Below are 17,794 nucleotides of genomic sequence, written 5' to 3'. Positions count from 1 at the left end.
AAAGGCGACTTTAAAATTTTTTATTTTTTTTCGGCGATGTTCCAGGAGGTGATCGGGGGTTTTCTGGTATTTTTCCCGTATGGTTTATGGTGGCTCGTCCTCACTAAATATTCCGGATCTAGAGCTCAAAGGGGACGGGTAGTGCGGCGTAATGTTTGCGAGAAGTTCCCAAATAGGAGACTAAATGACACATTTTACGTTTGGGGGGGATTTCAAGGGGATACCGGGGGTTTAAATGTGTGTACTCCTGGCGGTCACCATCCATTCACATAAATTCCGTGGGGATGCGTCGTTGGGGGCGGTGGAATAGGCACGAAAAGTACCCAAAAAGTAGACTTATATGCAAAATTTTATTTTTGGGGGGTGTATGTGGGTTTACCGGGGGTTTATAGATTTTTACTGCCAGCGGTCATCAATCGTCCACATCAATTCCGTAGCGATGAGTGGTAAGGATTGGAAAAGCGGCGGAATTGTGACGAAAAGTACCCGAAAAGGCTACTTATATGCAAATTTTAATTTTTTTTGGGTTTCGGGGGGTTTAAAGATGACGATACTATATGGTCACATTCATTTACTGTCATATCTAAAAGAAGTAGGCCCTATGACATCCATGACATTTCGAGAGTAATACAATAAAAAGTAAATAACTCCCCGGAAAAATTAGTACTTCCCGCCATTTTTATTTTTTCGCGGTTATATCGATTAAATTATGTATTAAATATTTATGTTTTCTGAAGGAAATGCATAGTTATATGTAACTACGATGTTTGAAAGAAATCGGTCGGGTTAAAATTGACAAAACCTTGTGTTAATCTTTTGGAAATCGTAATTTTCGGTGGTTTTCAGGATATTTTAATTTTTTTCCGAGTAACCAAGGACGACGAAAGAAAAATATTACCTACAGTTCGTAGACAATGTTAAGATCATATATAATAATCATTTTCGTTGTCCTACTCACAAAATAAGGCCAACGGCAGTGGAAAATATGAAATATTTTCCGAGAAATTGATTTTTGGACGCCATTTTGAAAGCGTTTTACTTAGAAATTAACTTCAAAAATTACATAAGTAGGTGGCGACATTTATAGGCTTTCAATTTTTATGACAACGTTCCGTGTGACGGAAATGTTTCGCCTGTGTAACGATAAATAGTAAACAAACTCCCGGGAGAAATGGTAAGTGTCCGCCATTTTTAATTTTTTGCTGGTTTATTGATGGCAATATTGTAAAAATTTTTAATTTTTCTGAAAGAAAATGCATAGCTTCATGTATATAGTAAGTCTTAACGAAATCGGTCGTGCAAAACTGGACGAAATCTTGTGTTAATCCTTTGGAAATTGTACTTTTTGGTGATTTTTGGCATATTTTAATTTTTTTCTCGACAACCAAAGGTGACAAAGACAAATTGTTGCCTAGGTTAAATGAAAAATTATGTAAGCATATATAATAATCATTTTTGTTATCATTCACCTTAAAATAAGTCGACGGGAGCGGAAGGAATGAAATTATTTTCGAAAAACCAATTTTTGGACGCCATTTTGGCAGTCAAATTCTTTAAAAGATACTAATAACATTATATAATTACGTGCCCACGTTCATCAGCTTTTAAAAAAAGCATTTAAAATCCCTGTGGCACGCACAGTTCGCGCGCAGTAAAATAAAAACCGAAAGACGGGCCCCGGAAAAAGCGCGATTTCGGCCATTTTGTCGTCCTAGCGACGACACGTGGCGGAAACTTCCGGTTTTCGGATTTTTCCTCCGGATCATTTCGGGTTCCCCGCACGCGTGCCAAATTTCAGCTCTCCAGCACTTCTAGAAGTGGTCGGGAATTTGTATCCATCAGTGAGTCAGTCACCACGAGGGCTGTATATAGATAGGACTCGCACGCTCCGCGCGCTCGTTAAGGGGCTCCGCCCCTTAAAACCCCGGTTCCGGCTTCGCCGTCTACATTTGTGGTCGTTCGAAGACTTTTGAAGTTCGAATAATCTCAACACGGCTAGGGGCCGGCTTCGCCGGCCAGGGGGTAGGGAGGTGCCCCACTCATTCCTCGGAACGGCTTCGCCGTTCCTCGCTGAAGGGCGGCTTCGCCGCCTGGGGGTTTAGTGTGCCAGAGGGCGAGGGCATTTCGGAACTGTTTCACCGTTATTCGTTTAAGAGGCGGCTTCGCCGCCCAGAGGTGGGGGGAGTCCACAGCGGTTGCGCCGCTTGAACATCGGGGCGGCTACGCCGCCCGGGGGTTGCTGAAGCTCCCCCTCGCCTACGCCAGTTCCTCGTTGTGGGGCGGCTTCGCCGCCTTGGGGTTGAGGAGCCCCCCCGCGGCTGCTCCGCCTAGTCCTTATAATCGGTCTTCCCCGCCGAGAGGGGTGCCCACGGGGATTCGGGGATTTTAATGTGTTATGCATGCGGTCACCAAAAGTCCACAGTGATCATGTAGCGATGATTTTAAAAGGTAGTGCAATACGGATTAATAGTGGCGACAAGTACCCATAAAAGAAGACTTAATGGCAAGTTTTTCATTTTTTTTTCGGGGGTTTCCTACGGAATACCGGCGGTTTTATACTTGTGTTAAACCAGTGGTCACTAATAGTTCTCATAAATTCCGTGCCGATAAGTCCTAGGGGACCGGAAGAGTGGTCTTACGATTCTTTTCCCTGGAGAGGCTATTCATTAGAAATTTTTTGGGAGGTTTCACGGGGTTATCGGGGGTTTTAATAAGTGGTAGAGCACCGGTTAAATTGTGTCGAAAACTATTCGGAAAGCCGAGTTTAAATTTGTTTTATTTTTTTCGGCGATGTTCCAGGAGGTAATCGGGGGTGTTCTGGTATTTTTTCCCGTATGGTTTACGGTGGCTCGCCCTCACCAAATATTCCGGATCTAGAGCTCAGAGGGGACGGGTAGTGCGGCGTAATGTTTGCGAGAAGTTCCCAAATAGGAGACTAAATGACACATTTTACATTTGGGGGGGATTTCACGGGGATACCGGGGGTTTAAATGTGTGTACTCCTGGCGGTCACCATCCATTCACATAAATTTCGGGGGGATGAGTCGTTGGGGGCGGTGGAATAGTCACGAAAAGTACACAAAAAGTAGACTTAAATGCAAAATTTTATTTTTGGGGGGTAGGTATGTGGGTTTACCGGGGGTTTATAGATTTTTACTGCCAGCGGTCATCAATCGTCCACATCAATTCCGTAGCGATGAGTGGTAAGGATTGGAAAAGCGGCGGAATTGTGACGAAAGCACCCGAAAAGGCTAATTATATGCAAATTTTAATTTTTAGGGGGTTTCGGGGGGTTTAAAGATGACGATAGTATATGGTCCCATTCATTTACTGTCATATCTAAAAGAAGTATGCCCTACGACATCCATATTTCGAGAGTAATACAATAAAAAGCAATCCAGTCCCTGAAAAAAGTGAGTAGTGCCCGCCATTTTTATTTTTTCGCGGTTTAATCCATTGAATCATTTATAAAATGTTTATGTTTAATAAAAGACAATGCATTGCTGTATGTAACTACAAAGTTTGAAAGAAATCGGTCAGGTAAAAATTGACAAAATCTAGTGTTAATCTTTTGGAAATCGTAATTTTCGGTGATTTTCGGAATATTTTAATTTTTTTCTGAGTAACCAAGGACGACGAAAGAAAATTGTTACCTAGATTTCTTAGAAGATGTTATAAGCATATATAATAATCATTTTCGTTATCCTACACCTTAAATTAAGTCGAAGGGAGCGGAAGTTATGATATTTTATTCGAAAAACGAATTTTTGGACGCCATTTTGGCTGCAATTTTCTTAAAAACAAATTAATATCATTACGTAATAACGTGCCCACGTTTAACAGCTTTCAGGAAATGCATTAATGATCCGTGTGGCACGCACGGTTCGCGCGCAGTAAAATAAAAACCGAAAGACGGTCCCCGGAAAAAGCGCGATTTCGGCCATTTTGTCGTCCTAGCAACGCCACGTGGCGGAAACTTCCGGTTTTCGGATTTTTCCTCCGGATCATTTCGGGTTTCCCGCACGCGTGCCAAATTTCAGCTCTCCAGCACTTCTAGAAGTGGTCGGGAATTTGTATCCATGAGTGAGTCAGTCACCACGCCGGCTGTATATAGATAGGACTCGCACGCTCCGCGCGCTCGTTAAGGGGCTCCGCCCCTTAAAACCCCGGTTCCGGCTTCGCCGTCTACATTTGTGGTCGTTCGAAGACTTTTGAAGTTCGAATAATCACAACACGGATAGGGGCCGGCTTCGCCGGCCAGGGGGTAGGGAGGTGCCCCACTCATTCCTCGGAACGGCTTCGCCGTTCTTCGCTGAAGGGCGGCTTCGCCGCCTGGGGGTTTAGTGTGCCAGAGGGCGAGGGCATTTCGGAACTGTTTCACCGTTACTCGTTAAAGGGGCGGCTTCGCCGCAGAGTCCACAGCGGTTGCGCCGCTTGAACATCGGGGCGGCTACGCCGCCCGGGGGTTGCTGAAGCTCCCCCTCGCCTACGCCAGTTCCTCGTTGTGGGGCGGCTTCGCCGCCTCGGGTTGAGGAGCCCCCCCGCGGCTGCTCCGCCTAGTCCTTATAATTGGTCTTCCCCACCGAGAGGGGTGCCCAGGGGGATTTTAATGTGTTATGCATGCGGTCACCAAAAGTCCACAGTGATCATGTAGCGATGATTGTAAAAGGTAGTGCAATGCGGATTAATAGTGGCGACAAGTACCCATAAAAGAAGACTTAATGGCAAGTTTTTCATTTTTTTTCGGGGGGTTCCTACGGAATACCGGGGGTTTTATACTTGTGTTAAACCAGTGGTCACTAATAGTTCTCATAAATTCCGTTCCGATAAGTCCTAGGGGACCGGAAGAGTGGTCTTACGATTCTTTTCCCTGGAGAGGCTATTTATTAGAAAATTTTTGGGAGGTTTCACGGGGTTATCGGGGGTTTTAATAAGTGGTAGGGGCACCGGTTAAATTGTGTCGAAAACTATTCGGAAAGGCGAGTTTAAATTTGTTTTATTTTTTTTTCGGCGATGTTCCAGGAGGTAATCGGGGGTGTTCTGGTATTTTTTCCCGTATGGTTTACGGTGGCTCGCCCTCACCAAATATTCCGGATCCAGAGCTTAGAGGGGACGGGTAGTGCGGCGTAATGTTTGCGAGAAGTTTCCAAATAGGAGACTAAATGACACATTTTACATTAGGGGCGATTTCACGGGGATACCGGGGGTTTAAATGTGTGTACTCCTGGCGGTCACCATCCATTCACATAAATGTCGGGGGGATGAGTCGTTGGGGGCGGTGGAATAGTCACGAAAAGGACCAAAAAAGTAGACTTATTTGAAAATTTTATTTTTTTTGGGGTGGGGGGGTTTACCGGGGGTTTATAGGTTTTTACTGCCAGCGGTCATCAATCGTCCACATCAATTCCGTAGCGATGAGTGGTAAGGATTGGAAAAGCGGCGGAATTTTGACGAAAAGTACCCGTAAAGGCTACTTATGTGCAAATTTTAATATTTTAGGGGGTTTCGGGGGGTTAAAAGATGACGGTACTATATGGTCACATTCATTTACTGTCATGTCTAATAGAATTGTGCCCTATGACATCCATATTTCGAAAGTAATACAATAAAAAGCAAACCAGTCCCTGAAAAATGTTAGCAGTGCCCGCCATTTTTATTTTTTCGCGGTTAAATCCATTAAACTATTATTAAAATGTTTATGTTTTCTGAAACACAATGCATAGATGTATGTAACTACAAAGTTTGAAAGAAATCGGTTGAGTTAAAATTGACAAAACCTTGTGTTAATCTTCTGAAAATCGTAATTTTCGGTGATTTTCGGAATATTTTAATTTTATTCTCAGTAACCAAGGACGATGAAAGAAAAACGTTACCTACATTTCGTAGACTATGTTATGAGGATATATAATAATCATTTTCAATATCCTACACCTGTAATTACGACTAGGGGAGCGGAAGTTATGAAATATTTTTCGAAAACCCAATTTTTGGACGCCATTTTGGCCGCAAATTTCTTAAAAAGAAACTTATAACATAACATAATTACGTTACTACATTTACCAGCTTTCAAAAAATGCATTAACGATCCGTGTGGCATGCACGGTTCGCGCGCAGTAAAATAAAAACCGGAAGACGGTCCCCGGAAAAAGCGCGATTTCGGCCATTTTGTCGTTCTAGCGACGACACGTGGCGGAAACTTCCGGTTTTCGGATTTTTCCTCCGAATCATTTCCGGTTCCCCGCACGCGTGCCAAATTTCAGCTCTCCAGCTCTTCTAGAAGTGGTCGGGAATTTGTATCCATGAGTGAGTCAGTCACCACGAGGGCTGTATATAGATAGGACTCGCACGCTCCGCGCGCTCGTTAAGGGGCTCCGCCCCTTAAAACCCCGGTTCCGGCTTCGCCGTCTACATTTGTGGTCGTTCGAAGACTTTTGAAGTTCGAATAATCTCAACACGGCTAGGGGCCGGCTTCGCCGGCCAGGGGGTAGGGAGGTGCCCCACTCATTCCTCGGAACGGCTTCGCCGTTCCTCGCTGAAGGGCGGCTTCGCCGCCTGGGGGTTTAGTGTGCCAGAGGGCGAGGGCATTTCGGAACTGTTTCACCGTTATTCGTTTAAGAGGCGGCTTCGCCGCCCAGAGGTGGGGGGAGTCCACAGCGGTTGCGCCGCTTGAACATCGGGGCGGCTACGCCGCCCGGGGGTTGCTGAAGCTCCCCCTCGCCTACGCCAGTTCCTCGTTGTGGGGCGGCTTCGCCGCCTTGGGGTTGAGGAGCCCCCCCGCGGCTGCTCCGCCTAGTCCTTATAATCGGTCTTCCCCGCCGAGAGGGGTGCCCACGGGGATTCGGGGATTTTAATGTGTTATGCATGCGGTCACCAAAAGTCCACAGTGATCATGTAGCGATGATTTTAAAAGGTAGTGCAATACGGATTAATAGTGGCGACAAGTACCCATAAAAGAAGACTTAATGGCAAGTTTTTCATTTTTTTTTCGGGGGTTTCCTACGGAATACCGGCGGTTTTATACTTGTGTTAAACCAGTGGTCACTAATAGTTCTCATAAATTCCGTGCCGATAAGTCCTAGGGGACCGGAAGAGTGGTCTTACGATTCTTTTCCCTGGAGAGGCTATTCATTAGAAATTTTTTGGGAGGTTTCACGGGGTTATCGGGGGTTTTAATAAGTGGTAGAGCACCGGTTAAATTGTGTCGAAAACTATTCGGAAAGCCGAGTTTAAATTTGTTTTATTTTTTTCGGCGATGTTCCAGGAGGTAATCGGGGGTGTTCTGGTATTTTTTCCCGTATGGTTTACGGTGGCTCGCCCTCACCAAATATTCCGGATCTAGAGCTCAGAGGGGACGGGTAGTGCGGCGTAATGTTTGCGAGAAGTTCCCAAATAGGAGACTAAATGACACATTTTACATTTGGGGGGGATTTCACGGGGATACCGGGGGTTTAAATGTGTGTACTCCTGGCGGTCACCATCCATTCACATAAATTTCGGGGGGATGAGTCGTTGGGGGCGGTGGAATAGTCACGAAAAGTACACAAAAAGTAGACTTAAATGCAAAATTTTATTTTTGGGGGGTAGGTATGTGGGTTTACCGGGGGTTTATAGATTTTTACTGCCAGCGGTCATCAATCGTCCACATCAATTCCGTAGCGATGAGTGGTAAGGATTGGAAAAGCGGCGGAATTGTGACGAAAGCACCCGAAAAGGCTAATTATATGCAAATTTTAATTTTTAGGGGGTTTCGGGGGGTTTAAAGATGACGATAGTATATGGTCCCATTCATTTACTGTCATATCTAAAAGAAGTATGCCCTACGACATCCATATTTCGAGAGTAATACAATAAAAAGCAATCCAGTCCCTGAAAAAAGTGAGTAGTGCCCGCCATTTTTATTTTTTCGCTGTTTAATCCATTGAATCATTTATAAAATGTTTATGTTTAATAAAAGACAATGCATTGCTGTATGTAACTACAAAGTTTGAAAGAAATCGGTCAGGTAAAAATTGACAAAATCTAGTGTTAATCTTTTGGAAATCGTAATTTTCGGTGATTTTCGGAATATTTTAATTTTTTTCTGAGTAACCAAGGACGACGAAAGAAAATTGTTACCTAGATTTCTTAGAAGATGTTATAAGCATATATAATAATCATTTTCGTTATCCTACACCTTAAATTAAGTCGAAGGGAGCGGAAGTTATGATATTTTATTCGAAAAACGAATTTTTGGACGCCATTTTGGCTGCAATTTTCTTAAAAACAAATTAATATCATTACGTAATAACGTGCCCACGTTTAACAGCTTTCAGGAAATGCATTAATGATCCGTGTGGCACGCACGGTTCGCGCGCAGTAAAATAAAAACCGAAAGACGGTCCCCGGAAAAAGCGCGATTTCGGCCATTTTGTCGTCCTAGCAACGCCACGTGGCGGAAACTTCCGGTTTTCGGATTTTTCCTCCGGATCATTTCGGGTTTCCCGCACGCGTGCCAAATTTCAGCTCTCCAGCACTTCTAGAAGTGGTCGGGAATTTGTATCCATGAGTGAGTCAGTCACCACGCCGGCTGTATATAGATAGGATTCCTAGTTTCCCAGATGAAATAGGATACACATATAAGTCTGAAAATGATTGGAACTCCTGAGCAACAATCCTGATACCAGTTAAGAGACCACCATTGTAAGTTACGATATTTCTAATTAATCCATAACGCCCACTATTCAAATAAACACAGTTGTCAGGATGACGATCTTTTAGAATATAATGTACATCTTCATATGAGTGAAACTGGCCTGTCACATCCATTCCATCAGGTACTGGACCTTCTTCATGTTCACCAACAACTCCTCGTCTCCTACGATCGTTAATTTTATTTCCAAATATTTGCTTCTCACATAGCCTTTTAAATATTTGCTGGAGTGGCAGATGAGAGGACCGCACAAGTTTTTTAATGTGCCCTAACTTACTCTCAAAAGGGTATGCACTAAATCTTGCGAGAGGCCCATGATTTTTCACATCACCACATAGATGTAGCAGACTGTGAATATTGTATGACAAGAATTTGCTCCCTAAAATTTTTGCACTGTACGACACAAATAGTTTTAAAAATTCGTCTGCGTCATCTACCAAGGATGAGATCAATTTCTCATTGCTCACAATAAAAATTCCAGAATGTAGCAGCAAGAAACATTTAAAGACATTGGCCTTCAACACACTGCTCAAAACAACTGGGCCTACATACAACAGAAACTGCCGACATTCACTTGCTTTCCATTTTGAAAAATATTGCAGTGATCTTACTTTTCTAGTGAATTCACAAGGAAGAAACGGCGATACTTCCTCAATGTTGGCATCCAAAGTGCGCCTGTTGGCAGCCGACAGTCTGGCCACAACGTTACCATCAAACAGAATATATTTCAAAAATCTCCTCAGAGTTCCAAGGTCCACTAAATGCATGGGATCAAGAGGTATATCAGAAATGAAATTGGTACCAATGTCTTTCAGAGGGCTGTCTCCCTTATGATGAGAGAAGTCTTCTCCATTCAGGAAAGAATTGTTGGTCCTTAATGGGCCAACTACACTACTGTATATTGTGAAATGCCCTACACTTTCGCCCTCCTGCTCACACCTTTCACATCCATGAATAGAATTATGCCCCACAATACACTTGATATATGCTCGTGCGGGTGCATCACATATATATCTGAATTTTAATTGACACTGTCTTCCAAATGCAAAGGCATTATCATTCTTCAGGTCTCTTACCTCTTTCAGAAATTCAGAGAGATACTCCGTTAAAGGCTTAGGCTTACCTTCCCCATAAAATATTCCTAAAGGAAATGGCTCTCTAATACCAAGTTGATTACACCTGGCTAATATTGGCCAGCATTCAGTGGAAGCACTTTTGTAAATGGGAAATCCGTCAAAGCTAATATCAAATAAAACTGTCGCGTCTTGCAATTCCCGGACCTTACTAAATTTCTTGATCCCATTTATTAGCCCCAAATGAACATAGTTGCCATTATCAAGCTTTTTGACGGGGACTTTGCGCTTCTTAGTCAAACGTAATGATTCGGCGGTTTTCGGTAGGTGAGGGTGAAGAGGCTTCAGAATTTTTAGTAAGGCAGAGGTTGCCTCCAAAGTTATCCCGTAATCCACACTCCACTGGGCTAACTGAGAGCAAAGAGATAATTCTCTTCTTTCGCCACTATTCTCTTCAGTTTGGTACACTGGATCTGAAGAACCATGACCTCCAAAAATCGAATCTTCATCCGACTCAGGGGCACTTGGAGTAGCGTTAGGGGAGCTACAACCCTCGAAATCACTGTGGAGGGGACTGCAATCTTCCCCCTCCATGAACTGATTGGCATTCCCGTCCGACTCCAAATCGCTACGCTCTACTCTCCCAACATTTTCACATTGTTCACCAATTATTTCATATTCCATTCCAGAGTTTTCACACTCTCCATCAAGATTTCTAAAAAAAGTATCAATCTGTCTCTTAGCTAATCTACTCGCGCGCTTTTTAATAGACCGCTGCAAAGGCATGAACTTTTTGGAAGCCATGCTCGCCGAAATTCACGTCAACAGTTCACGATATTCACTCTCTCACGTTTCTGTAAACTTGAGCACTTTTCCTCGTTAAAAATTTCGCGGGTACTCGTCAATGTCGCCGCGTCAATTCTTAAGATTCACAAGTCACAAGATGTGGTCACAACGTTTCCCGACCGAAGCCGGTCAACGCTGGTCGCTTTCTCAAGGGACTCTGAATAGAAAACTCAACATGACGAGTACCCGCGAAAGTTTTAACGTAGAAATACTACACATACATTATAATTGTATTATATTTACATAAATTAATAGAAAGATATATTTTAATTTACTTACTTCCATTCTTCGAGATTCCGTTGTCTTCAGTAACTGACGAACACGAACGACTAATGAAAAATCCGAACCGCCGACCTGAGAAGAACGCAACACCACTTAAACAGCGGGCCGAAGATCTATGGCCCTATGGGCCGAAGCAGGCCGAAGTCTCCGTCACCATCTGGTTGCCATATGATGATGCCATGCCCGAGGTCGTGCCAGAGGCCGTCGCTTAAGCGTTCCCGCGAATATTAAAATCTCACTACCCAGCCTAAGTTGCACTTCACTTTCACCGGAGTTGTCACGTAACAACCCGTACCTTTAAATAATTAAATCATTAAGAGCTTGTCGTGGAAATAGTCGAATATCCCAAGAGAAGAAACACGTATATGTCGTCCTAATATGAGTAAAAAATTCTGCGAATTCGCCGGAATATTGATGAGACCGGAAAAGAAAAACCACAGCAGACAATTTTGCTCTCATAAATCTTGGATTATGTCGTATCTAAAGTCATTTCTACTGTTCCGGATGTATCTGCGACCTGCATAGAAAGTGCATTACAAATGCGCATTACCAATGCGGTATTTATGCGGATTAGCGACCAATGCGGTCGTACGCGCATTTAATGCACGGATAATGCGCTTGGGTGCTGCTTGGGAACCGTTTCCTTTTGATTGCATGTAAGGTGACTTGTATTAGTTTTGTTGACGTCAAGAATTAGGAAAATATAGTGTTGTAAAAGTTATACGCCTAGATTTCGTTATGCATAGGATTCAATATCAAATCTTTTATAAATACACAGCAAGTTGTGAAGGTAATTTTTCGAATATGTGGTTTTTCTTCGCTAATGTTATCAGCATTCAGCCTTACCAAAAAGCAAGCAGAGAAAAATCACTGGTTATCACTGGTTTTCACTCACACAAATTAACGACCAAATAGCTCAGTGATTAGAGTGCTTCACATGCGTGGATGAAATCTCAGGATCGAGATCGAGTAACTTATTTTTTTTTTGCTTTGAGTATGTGTTTAAAATTTATCTCTATCGCTTGTTTCACATAAATGGTTACTTGTCGATCTATGAAAACTTTACCAATTATTTCATTAGCAGTGTTTTTTGTTCACCATAACTGTTATCATCGATCCCTAGATCTTAGGAACAGTAAGCGCATTAAGAATATGACCTTGCTAAATTATATAAATCACTCATTGCAGAACATAGGATCTAGGTTTTATACAAATGATGCAGAGAATACCATTAATGCATAAGTAAATTTAATGATAATATCTAGATAAGAAAACTTACGTCTATTTCAGTATCCTTAGCAAAACTTCTCTCTTGTAAATCGTTTGGAACGACGGAATGATAGCATCCGAAAATGATTCTATTCCCAGACAGCACCGAGAAGTTATGTACACGTGTTTTTTTGGTGTAAATGCGGTGTAAAAATAAAACTCGGATATTATCATAATAAATCCCGTGTATAGAAGTATTCTACACTTAAACGCACATTTTGCTATACTTTCGTAATGAAATCCATTCATGCCATAATTTTTATGTTTTTTAAATTGCTTGCGTGCTTCCAGATAGGCAAACGTATAATTTTAAAAATATATTTATTTAAATACGTCCGTGACTTGATCAAATGACTGGATCGTCCTTTCAAAAATTGCCACCTTGATAAATATTGTTTCAGATGTAAATTGATGAGCGTACTTAATATTGGCGCATAATTCTTTTTACAATAAAAGAAGATAATGTTTTTCGTGATATTTCTGATATTTCGTGATGCTGATGATGCTGATGGTAGCAGACATGTTGGACTATGAGTTCTTGTTAGCACCGTGTGTGGCGCTCCGTGTCGCTGGATAAACACAAGGACAAGGACGCAAGATGCAACGATAAAACCTCAGGTACCACAACGCGCTAATATTGCAACCTCTGCCGTCTACTGCTCCTTGCTGCTTTCATAAAAAGGTGAGTTATCAATTTTTTATGCGACTTACATTTGTTTGCCATACGTAATCTTATAAATGTGACCTCTACCGTGAGGTTCGTGATGTCATGAAAATGGCCGAAGGACGCCATTAGGTAATAGCGCATTTGTAGTTCTATTATTCATATTCTATTCTGTTATCCTTGGGATTTTTATTGGATCTAAATTTATAATTTCTCATCTGTGTGATATAAATACTTAATATACAGCTGGGATTCGGCGGTATTCGTCTTCGGTTCCACTTCGACGCTATCTTCGTCCGGTGATAGGTATATTTTTCATAAATCTTTGAGCGTCAAAATTCCAAGTACCCTTTAAGTAACTATGTTAAGGTTCTTGGCTGATTCTATGGTTTCAATTTGCTTCGATTTCGATTCACATTTATTTATCATACGTAGTTAACTTTACAAATGTGTTGCTTTCCCTGAGGTCGTGGCGTCATGAAAATGGCCGAAGGTTCATTGTCAGCCTTCCTTTTTCTTAGCCATTGCTAAAATATAAAATATTCTACTGTTTCATCCACTGAGTTTTTATTGGCTCTTAATTCATTATTGCTCATCCGTGTGGTTTAATTACCACAAGTAGAGCCGTTATTCGACGCAATTCATATGTTTGCCGGGAGATTTATTTGTGTTATAATTTTGGACGTCAATTGGTGACTTTATTGGGCTATTTGGTCCGGATTTTTCAATTGATATTTTGGAGAATCAAGTATATGAGTGCTAGTGTGTAGCATGTTGCCACGACGATTTAACGTCGCTGTTAATATGCTCGTGAATGGTTAAAAAATGAAAGCTTTTTTCGTTGCTGTTATTATCATTTGTTACGGTGATATTTGTTATAATATAAGCTAATTACATTTCGTTAATATCGTAGTAACACTCGAAAGTAATCCTGATAGAAAGGTGTTAATTATTTTTTTATTTACAATCTCGTGCCAAGGTTTTATGAATTTTTAACCCACATTTTCATACACACATATATACCCTTGAATGGATCCAAAATAAGTATTGTAAATTACTTGATTACAATATTGAGAAAATACTGCAGAAAGACCCAGGATGCTATAGATATGTGCATTTATTGAATTTGCAAGCTCCCTCAAATCGTAGAAGACAAATTGGAATGTTCAACTTAAATGGCATATTGTTGGATAAGATCAAATTCACTGATTTGTTTTCTTTTATAACTTTTAGAGTTCCAAACATCAATACAAAAATTTCGCCCCATTTTTGTGTCCATTATTACCTGCCATCGAACTACACCAAAACACTGCAATTTATGTTGTAATAAATTTGATCTCTCTCATTCTTCTTCCTCAAGTTCTAAGAAATATAAATAAAATAATGTAACTGTGTGATATATCAAAATGTTGCTCTCTGTCAATATAAACTTTTTTTGCATTTATCTTTTTCTTGAGTATAGATATAGTAAAAATATCATCAAATTAATTAAACACTCAAGTGTACTCATTTTAGAGAAGGGTGGGTGGAGATGGACTCACTACTTGTAACTTAGTCTCATCCACATGAGAATACTATGAATAGGATTGGAGGCAAGACTGAGGCTGGTATAATGAAAAAGTATTTTCTGAGGCATGCTCACTTATGAGCCAGCAAAGGTCACAGCATACTCTAGAGTCTTCTGCTCTGTTAAATATAGAAAGTTCACGGCAAGAGGATTGTTTCCTGATGATTAGGACATATTTCAGTTCATATATATTTAAGAGTTGGTTAGATTTCAATATTATATGTAGGGTCATCAGCCTTGCTGCAAATGACTGTACTTTTTTAATTGGTGAGGTACTAGACGTGCTCCTCATATTTTTAATAAAAAACTATTCTGAGATACTAAAATACCATTTCTTATATATATCACTGTGTCTCGTTTTCTCTTGTGAATATTGATCTAAGTGATGGCATGACATGGTGTAAAGAAATAATTTTGAGACCATATATGTAATCATAAAAATGTTTTAATGTGTCCTTTGCATTTATAAATCTAGGAAGCTCCATAGGAAACATTGGTTACGGTCGTTTGATGGAGGAGGATAAACATTCAAAGCTGGCTGATATAAGCTGGCCGTAGGAAGGAGTCTGGTGAAATGGGTATAGACCATACTCTGTGGCGTGATGTGGAATACAGGTACCAAATACTTATTCAAAAGTTATATCTCAGGGAGGGAGTTGGCACTTAGTTTCACATGATGCCTAAATATTGTAATATAAAATTGTTTGTTAGACCAGTTTGCACCAGGTTCCATATTTGATAACTTTTTGTTGTGTTCATCATGGCATCTTTGTTGGAACGCTTACTAGTTGTAGGCTTTGCAATGTCATTCGTCATTGCATGTGAAAAAGATTGTTCATATGCTATAAGTATTGCTTCTGCATTAAAAGGTATTAGCACATAAATGAAGTGATTGATAGCTTTGCTACTTCAACAATAATTATGATTTTTATTTTTTTTCAGGGATGAATTGGCATTGATGAGTGCTAGTACGAAGATAAAAACATGTTAGCATGGTATGGTAGACCAGAACAATTTTGACTCCTTAAGACATTTAAATTTATGATTTTTTTTACATATTTTGTTACATTTTTCATTTAAGTACTTGAAAATTAATTACAATTTTGTTTACCTGCATGTGTTCCTATATACTCTTTGATACTTTGACACTTTGATACCAATTTCATAGGAGTAGAAGTCCTAATTATTGAGTGTTGCTTTCTGTCCCTTCTTAGATTTTATTTTCAGTCACTGTGTGGTTTTTGCGGAGGATATGTCAATTCTAGGGTTTCTTTGAAATGAGATGGGCTTGAGTAGGTTCCGGGAATGACTTGGGTGTTGAATTAGGTCGCGAAGTACCACCAACAGGATTTTCGTACAGCTCTGATAAATTTAAGCTGGCTGTTTTTTTGGATTCAATTTTTTAGCAATATCTTTTGGGTTATACCCATACAGATGTGAAGTTTCAACACATGTCTTATTAAGGTTTGCTGGCTGCTCATTGACAGCATCATAGTGTTCGTGATCAGTTTCGTCATTCATTGATTCGTCAACATTCTCTGGGTCAATGATGATTTGTGTTTGAAAAGCTTTTTCAAAGATGAAGTCCACGTCATTGAACTCTTCCGGTATAAAGGGAAAGATTTCTGCTACACTGTATCCTGAAACACCATTTTGCATTCTTGGGATCTTAATATACGCTTCATGAATGTCGCAACAAGGATGAAAGTTTTTTCAGGGTCAAAGTTATGTCGTTTACTGAAATCTTCTGGAGGTCATTAATCCATAAGGGACTGTCCCTTTGTAAATTAAACACTTTCTTGAGAGAATCATAAAAAAAATCCAAAGGCTGTGATTATGCGGGGGTATAAAGACAACATGAACATGATTACCTCTATGGAATTCATAGCTATCAAGAGAGATTTGACTTTATGGTTGTCCATAATCAATTACACATGAACTTTCATAGTTGATTTTTTTTATCCATGAAATTTTTTAGCCTATCTGCGGAGAGTTCTTCATTTGCCTATCTGTTATCAGAGCATTAGTAGATTTAGTCTATCTGGGTTAGTACTCTTTTGTATCTTAAGGAGGCCAAATAACCGTGATGATGAAGGGTTAATATTGATAAAACTCTGTGGAATGTTTGCACTATTTGATAAAATCATGTTTTTTTCTGCCTGTCAGTGGGAAGTAACAATTGTTGAGCTCTTGTTTCATTTGTCTCTAGTACATATATTAAAGATTCACAATCATTATCCTCATTGAATTGTTGACATTGTCATGGCACTCTTTTCACTCTTATATAACCAAACTGTTTCCTTTGTCTCTGCAGGTGATAGTATGGTCCTCGTGTTTACATAGAAGTATAATTCTTTTGATTGTTCTTTCTTTATTTGATGGTATGGGATCGCGGGTATGGTTTTTCCTATTAATGAAGCCCTTTTTGTGATTGTAGATGCTACTGAGTATTTGATGGTGAGTGGTTCATTCCACAATGAAGTTTCACAGACCGACTGTAATTCACTAAGGATTTTAAGTCTCTTGATTGCTGGGGATGCGAATGAAGTCTCATGTATGCTTTGTTTATTCTGTATTTCGTATGCTTTGTTTTGTATTCTGCCATTCACCTAATAGTGTCCAAATAAATTTTTCTTAAATTGAAGTGTCATTAAATTTTTAATCTGCATTTGAAAGGTTTTCCCATTTACTTGGTTGAAATAAGTCACCTAGCATTAGGTGGGCTTCTTCAGTGATCACCATCATTAATGGGTGAGTTTTTCTGTGTAAGTCCTCATGCTTAGGATTGGTAAGCATTCCTCATCCATGAGATGTCGGACGCCAGTGGCAACCAAGGGGAGTTGGGTAAGTATGCATTGTTTGCCCCCTGGGGAGCAAAATCAACCACTTGGGATATTAATTTAATAGTTCGGGGGAAGTTAGTGTCTATAGGGTCTAGATCTATAGGAACTTATAGATCCAGGATAGTTTTAGTTGACCTCTTAATTGTAAGTTTAGGGGGTTGCATTGATTGTGAATTCTACTACTTGCTTTCATTGTATTAAACACCATATCACATTAAATGGTGCATTTTGAGAGGATCACGTTTGTTTACAGGAATGCTGAAGGACCTTCTTCCAATGAAAAAACATAGCGGTACAGCCTTCGAAATGCACCACTTTAAATGTACTCACTGGTAAACTACAAGCTTCCGCTTTTTATGCATTCGGGGTCATAGGTGGTTTCTGGTGATCGTTCATTGAATTTACTAATCTTTTTGGGTGAAAAATTAAACTTTGTCATTCAACAGAATATATTATTAGGTTATATAGATCACCCTATAGACACTTCATGGAATTTGCATTTTGGATGAAAAAATTGAACTTTGTTATTCCACAGATAAAAAATTAAACTTTGTAATTCCA

The 17,794-nt window shown here is 40.4% G+C and overlaps 1 long non-coding RNA gene across 1 annotated transcript; it reads left to right on the top strand.

The window, feature by feature from the left end:
* The first annotated feature begins 12,689 nt into the window (after nucleotides 1-12,689).
* On the top strand, nucleotides 12,690-16,155 carry LOC124172365. Its single transcript, XR_006868142.1, has 3 exons — nucleotides 12,690-12,841; nucleotides 14,866-15,005; nucleotides 15,333-16,155. It is a non-coding gene; the product is annotated as an uncharacterized LOC124172365 (long non-coding RNA).
* Nucleotides 16,156-17,794: the final 1,639 nt, after the last annotated feature.

Source organism: Ischnura elegans, assembly GCF_921293095.1.
Source record: "Ischnura elegans chromosome 13 unlocalized genomic scaffold, ioIscEleg1.1 SUPER_13_unloc_1, whole genome shotgun sequence".
Taxonomy (NCBI): Eukaryota; Metazoa; Arthropoda; class Insecta; order Odonata; family Coenagrionidae; genus Ischnura; species Ischnura elegans.
Note: the sequence above shows the minus strand (reverse complement) of the source record. Positions and strands in the feature narration are given on the sequence as shown.